General features: G+C 38.9%; 1 long non-coding RNA gene and 1 pseudogene across 4 annotated transcripts in view; both read left to right on the top strand.

Moving 5' to 3' along the window:
• The window catches only part of LOC106319303, a 7,570-nt gene extending 2,634 nt beyond the window's left edge, over window positions 1-4,936 (top strand). The window contains exons 3-5 of one of the 4 annotated variants that reach the window (XR_001265461.1): window positions 3,227-3,546; window positions 3,648-4,331; window positions 4,639-4,936. This is a non-coding gene — a long non-coding RNA (uncharacterized LOC106319303). Of the gene's footprint in view, window positions 1-586; window positions 2,770-3,226; window positions 3,547-3,647; window positions 4,332-4,638 lie in introns of those variants that run through there. The other 3 variants (XR_001265462.1, XR_001265464.1, XR_001265463.1) reach the window with 3 other exon arrangements.
• Window positions 4,937-5,261: 325 nt separating this feature from the next.
• LOC106315046 overlaps window positions 5,262-7,120 on the top strand; it is a 16,939-nt pseudogene continuing 15,080 nt past the window's right edge.

Here is a 7,120-nt window from a genome sequence, read left to right on the forward strand (position 1 = left end):
ACATTATGTCCAAATTTATTTAAGGATATTTCATTAAAGTAACTGAAAAAGAGAAACAATAAAATAGGAAGTTTAAATTCATTTAAGCATATTTCATTAATGTAACTGAAAAGACAAGTAATAAATTAGGCAGTTTTATTCGTTTTAGGATATTTCATAAATGCAACTGAAAAAGACAAGAAAAAAAGGGACTTTAATTAATGAAGTAAGAACATTTTCAAATGAGTACTTCTCTTTTAATAATATAGATGTCGAAGCTAGCCGTATAGATATCATATAGCTATTCACATTTTGTTTGCGTGCATATAGTATCATTCTTCTAATATGAAAGATCTCTTTTTCATTGTAGTAGTTGTTGTTGCTTGATTCAAAGTCAATCTAGAATTTAGGAATAATAGGGTTTCTGGTTTAACTTAACGTAGTTGTTTCCTACTTATTAAGAGTTTATTATTTATCTTTTATTATCATGGGTAATCTATTTTTTTTTTATAAATTCAGTATTTTATAATTGTGTTTCTTAAGCTTTTTAATCAACTTAATATTTTAGCTTCCTTTCTCTAAAATCTCCCAACAATTATGGTATCAGTGCGAAGCAAAATTCCAGGTTTTAATCCTCGTTAAAAAGAAAGAAAAAATAAGAAGAAGAAGAAGAAACGATGGCTAGCAACGGTTCACCGCATGCCCTTGTTCCGATTTTCAAAGGTGAAAAGTATCATATATGGAGTCTCAAGATGAAGAATATGTTCCGATTGCAAGAATTATGGGATCTGGCCGGAAGAGAAGAAAGAAAGATGCAAAAGCATTATTCTTCATCCAAACGACATTGGATGATGATATACTCTCAAGGATCTCTGCAGCAAACACAGCTCATGAAGCGTGGGAGATTCTGAAGCATGAGTATATGGGAGCACAAAAGGTGATCCTGGTGAAGTTAAAAACTTTATGGAAAAAACTTGAAACTCTTTCTATGGAACAGAAGGAAACTGTTCAAGAGTACTTGGGTAGAGTGTTTACCATTGTGAATCAGATGAAGGCTTATGGTGAGTTATCCACCAATGAGAGCATCGTGAGCAAGGTGCTGAGGAGTCTGTCATCACAGTTTGAGTATGTAGTTCCAGAAATCATTGAGTCAAATGATCTGAGACATACACATGTGATGAATTGATGAGTTCTTTGTTGGCTCATGAAGATCGGCTTAGCAAAGCCTATGAGAAAGCTTTTCAAATGAATGAAGATTCTTCAGAAAATGGAAGATCTGAGTATTATGGAAACCAAGGCAGAGGTGGATATCATGGTCGGGGCCATGGTTATGGAAGAGGAAGAGGTGGATTCAATGAACAGAATCAACACCAAGGTTCATACGAATATCAAGGTTATCACAACAGTGGATACGAGGATCAAAGTCAGTTCAAGAGCAATATTCAGTGTAGGTATTGCAAGAAGTTTGGGCACAAGGAGGCTGAGTGCTGGTCCAAACAAAGTAATGAGCAAAAATCAAATTTTGCTCAAGATGTTGAAGAACAGAGTAAGCTGTTCATGACGCATTCTACTTGCACAAGTGTGTCTGATGTGGTATGGTTTTTGGATAGTGGTTGTTCCAATCACATGGCATGTTGACATGGTATCAGAGCGTGGCCACACCCCGACCCATTAATCCGGCCCAGAAAGAGGTCCGATCATCCCACTAGCTGATGGTCCATAGAAGGCTCAGTTCCGCCGAGATTGCTAGAAAAAAGAATTGTCTCAGAGGGGGTATGATGGATTCTGCGAGATTAATGGTTATACGCACCATTATCTCGAAGGAGGGTGTTGGAGAGAAGTCCCACATTCAAAATATGTAAGGGACTTGATATATATGGGACTTGGGCCACTCCACTTACCGCTAATTGATTTTAAGTTGGAAGTCCATGAAACTTGACAGAAGCAGAAATGTTTCTTGAGTGGCAGATTGCAATAAAACAGGAGATGAAATCTATGGAGAAGAATTCTACATGGGAGTTCTGCATAAAGAAGAAGCAAGGAGAAGATGGAATCTTTGCATGTCAGAAGAAGTATGGTGTTGCTTTGGTGAAGAAGTTCAACATATATGGTTGTGAGAAGGCACTCACAACAAATGATTATGGTATGTGGTTTTCGAACTTGTTCAATTTCAAGTTTGTTGGTTGGACAGACAGCGACTAGGCAGTAAGTTTGGATGATATGAAAAGCAATTCGGAAAATTGCTTTAGTTTTGGTTTTGGTGCTGTTATTTGGAGTTCAAAGAACCAAGAAACTGTGGCACTATCATCAACTGAAGCAGAGTATATGGCAGAAGAAGCAACAACAAGGCAAGTTCTATGTTTAAGGAAGTTACTAGCTAATTTCTGTGTTGAACAAGTTGAAGCTACAGAGATAGCGTTTCATGGCAGGATCAAGAAATTTGGAGTGTGCAAATTTGAATCAAAGGGGAGTGTTGATTGATTCAAAGTCAATTTAGAATCTAGGAACAATGGGGTTTGTGGTTTAACTTAACATGGGTTGTTTCCTAGTTATTAGGAGTTTATTATTTATTTTTTACTATCATAGGTAATGAGTAGTTATCTATTTCTTTATAAATTCAGTATTTTGAAATTGTATTTTTTAAGCTTTTCAATCAACATAATATTTTAGCTTCCTTTCTCTGAAATCTCCCAGAAATTGTCCAACTAACATCTAAATACAGCCCCAATATCTGTAAGCCTCTTGACATTTCCCGGCAATATAAACCGGCTAAAAGAAATCTTTCTGCATTCATTAAGAAGTTGAAGAGATTCCTTTTTAGTAAGTTTGTTTAGTCTAACTAAACAATTTCAATGATTAAACCACTCTAAAATCTCGTATAAAACTATCAGATTTAATATTTATTTTAACTAAATATATATTAAAAACTCTAAAATAACTAAAAGATCGCTAAATTCACAACTTCAAAATATTTCAACAACAATGAAATTCAAAGTGATTTATCAAATAACAAATTCAACGAAAAAATTTCTAAAAGAAATTAATTTTATATTTTGATAACAGTGCATTTTAGTACAAATCACATCAAACTTATTTTGATTAAAAACATCTCCTAAATGAAAATGTCAATTTTCCTTAGTCAATTATAAACCGGTTATCGGAATAAGAGATATAAGAGCATGATTAACGTTGTATCTTATATATCTTAGGATAACTATGATTTTTTTTTTTTTTTTGCAATTAACAGAAGGGACATCTCTTGATTAGGCGATGCAAGAACCGTGTCTTAGCATACACGTGTTGATGGTGGAAAAAAAAGCAATGTCTTTCTCTCTTCTCTTCCTCTCTCTTTCTCTTCTCTTCCTCTCCGTTTCTTCTTCTTCTTCCAGATTGATTCTCAATCACTCTATTATATTTGATTGATTGAATTTAGTTTTTGATTGATTTAGAATCGGGAAAACGAATTACTCGTTAAAGCCATTGATCGGACCTCCGTTTGGATGTCTGCTCGAAGTCGAAACCAGAGAAGATGGTTCTTTCCTCTCTAGCATTCTTCCCATCAAAAAGGTTTAGTCTTTTTTCTCAAAATCACATTAAAAAATCGTTTTTTGTTTCTATGGTTATAATGTTTGGTTATAGATTTTATTGAATTGATGTTTTGGTCATAGACCTTTGTTTGGTTTATGGAGGTGGGATGATGGGGAATCCAGCTTTAGCGGCAGCGGCTGGTGGAGGCCTATGTTGCACCGAGACGGATACGGGACAGAATCGGGGACGGGAAACGGCAAAACTAAAAATGTAAAGATACGGGTACGGCATATATATGTCTATATAAATATATATAATATCTATAAGTTTAAACTATAAACAAGTCAAACTATAAATTTCAACTTAAAAGTAGAGCAAAGAACATAAATTCACAACCATAAACTAAAAACAGAGCAAAGAACATATAGACACGATCATAAAGTTAACAAAACAGAGAACATTTGATATAACCACGAGCAGTAACCATTAGGTAATTAAAATATTGGAGTTATAATAGAGAAATGTCACGGAAACGTTTCCTCGCCGTCCCCACCGTGTCCCCGTCTCGGAAACGTAACGGGTACGTGAGACGGCTATGAATTGCCGTCCCCGTGCTTCATAGGTGGAGGCTACATGTATCCGATGTTGGCTAGCGTGTTGGGTCAGATGGGTAGGATTGGTGATCCGGGAGCACTTGGGGCTTACTTTAGAGGAGGTCAGAGTCTTCCTACTGCTTATTCTGATTCGGATACTGGGAGAAAAGGGAATGGTAAAGATTCAGAAGCTGGTGGTGGTTCGTTTCAGGGCTACTCAAACTATTAATGGTACGCTTACTTGTTACCTCTTGTGTTGTTAGCAAAGACACAACATATATTGTTTAGCTATTAGGCTTATTAAGCAGATAAAATTGATTAAGGCTGTTGAGGTGGTTTAGCATTGTCATCAACGGCCTAAATGAATCTTACTTTGACTGCTTTTCAAGATTTTGATGACAAGATGATGTGTCGCACGGCACCGACCATGCTTTTGTTTTTCTTTATTTTAGTACCGTTTCAGTCTCCATTTGGTTTTTGGTTTTCCTTTATTTCTTTACAGCTTCTGATTTTACCATTTTGTTATTGGTTTTGTAAGATCGGTGATGGCGGCAGGGATGAAAGTTGTTGAGCTTTGTTTTCATTCAGTTGCATATTTTGTTTAATTTATTGGCTTATTTTGGGGGTTTTTAATGTTGCATTGAGTTTTATTATTTGATCGTCCACTATCTCTCCACTCATCTGGTTTTGGTATCAGTGTCCTCAAATTAACAGTCACGCTAAAGCATGAGCTGCTCGTGCTGTTTCTCATTCATGTGTTTATTCTCTGTACTTTTGATTTTCATATTGGTTTGATGTTTGTTTGTCCCTTTGATTTCTTTTGTTTTCATTTTGGTTTTCCGTGTGTTGTTTTGTTTGTTCTTATGTTTTTGATGTTTGGTTTGTTTTCTTGAACTCAAACTTTGCAGATGATAATAGTTTTTTTTTTTAAGAATTTTTAATTAAAAAACTAGCATTGGAGAACAAAAATGTTGATGTCTCTTAACTAAGTTCTTAACTTACATTTATTATTAAAAAAACTCGTTAAGAAATCCTAATGGGATTGTTGGGTTAACCATGCTCTAAATGTCAATCATGCATAATTTCCCGACTTTTCTTGAAAAGTTGGAATGCATTGTTTATAATTGACTCGAAAGACCGACCAATAGCAAAGAACTGTGATTCACTGGTTCAACCAAATCGGAGATGGCGCCGTTTACCGCAGCGGAGGAATAAACTCTTCCGGAGTGACTACAGCCGAGCTGATGCCGAAGCACGTAGCGGTTGAAATGGACGGAAACGGAAGGTGGACGAAGAATCAAGGTCTTCAACCTTGGGACGGTCACAGAGTCGGCGTTGAAGCTTTGCGAGCTTTGGGGAGTCCAAGTCTTTACAGTCTTCGCCTTTTCTAACGATAACTGGATTAGACCTAAAGTATGACCTGTTTGAATATGCCCTAGATTTTCTAGGGTATATCTTTTGCTCTGTGGAACCCATCTGGTACCTAATATCCCTGCTGATCGAGATTGATTTCTTGTTGAGTTTGTTCGAGAGAACTGTTTGATCGAGAAACGGTAATAAATAAGATGTGGGTTTAAACAAAGACGTTTTATTAATGGTCGGAGAGAAAACGTTCAGTCAGTTACAAGGGAAAAGAAGAGAGTGCGACAGAAAGGAAGCCGGTGGCTCGATAAGCTACCGGAAAAGTACAACTAACGGCGAGATGAAGCAAAGGTGAAAACCATAATCTAGCCGCCAAGTGTTAGTCAGTGATTTCAGATCCTTTTCTCGTTGTCTCTCCTTTCCCTTATATAGACGTCCTGATGCCTCGTCCTTGACCTAATTTACGCCATCTTGGTGGGCCTCCTCTGCTGGGCCGAGAAGCCCGTAGGCGTCCGAGCAGCCGCTGAGCCGAACGTACTTCAGTCGATGATGATCAACTAAAGTACTCAAGAGTCAAACCGAGATACCTGACTCTCGAGCCGACCGATCGAGCCGTCGCTCTTCCTAATTCGGGCCAGGCCTTCCTATTCCTCGGGCCTTATGGGATGGTCAAATCCATCCTCTACAGTAAGTCCCCCCCCCCTAGTCCATTAGTACGTTGTTCTCTCGAAAGCGAACAGTAGAGGCTTTTATCTCTTCTTTTGGTCGTCGTGTCGCAGGAAGGGTTCGTCGCGAGGGTTCGCTGGAGATTTGGGAGAGTTTCAAGGCCCATTTAGGCCTGTTTAGACTTAATGACGACGCCTCGAATTCCCCCCATCTTTTTTTTAAATGAACCGAGAAGACGAAACGGCGCGAGGGTCCGCTGGGTTTCTAGGGCGGATTTCGAGGCCCGTTTAGGCCCGAATAGACCTAATGATGTCACCTCGAGTTCCCCCCCCTCTCTCTTTTCCTTATAAATACGCAGACCCCCCTTCATTTCTTCAAGTTTTTCTCCGCGATCAAAGGTACTTTCTCTCTCTATCCTTTATCTCTCTAAGCGTTGTTAGATTCATTCGATTTTTTTTTCTTTAAAATGAACCGAGAAGTCGAAACGTCGCGAGGGTCCGCTGGGTTTTTAGGGCGGATTTCGAGGCCCGTTTAGGCCCGAATAGACCTAATGATGTCACCTCGAGTTCCCCCCCCTCTCTCTTTTCCTTATAAATACGCAGACCCCCCTTCATTCGCAGACCCCCTTTCATTTCTTCAAGTTTTTCTCCACGATCAAAGGTACTTTCTCTCTCTTTCCTTTATCTCTCTAAGCATTGTTAGATTCATTCGAAACATTCTTCACCGTCCCGTTCTGCAATGTCGTCGGGTCAGAGGCTATCGAAGCAACATAAGGGAAAGGCAGTCGCCGCGACGTCGAATCCGACAAGGAGTCCCGACGGGGGTCGTGTCAGAGATCCGGAGGCGATTCATCGCGCGGCGATGATGGACACGGTGAATCTATCCCGCTCTCATCGACTTCTGGTTGCGGATGCTGCGAGACTCGCGAGAGAAGGATGTCAGAACGTTGTTGCGAGGGATGCAATGGAATGTTCGAGAGACGGGCAGAGCGG

The sequence above is a fragment of the Brassica oleracea genome, chromosome C9, assembly GCF_000695525.1.
Source record: "Brassica oleracea var. oleracea cultivar TO1000 chromosome C9, BOL, whole genome shotgun sequence".
In the NCBI taxonomy this organism is placed as follows: Eukaryota; Viridiplantae; Streptophyta; class Magnoliopsida; order Brassicales; family Brassicaceae; genus Brassica; species Brassica oleracea.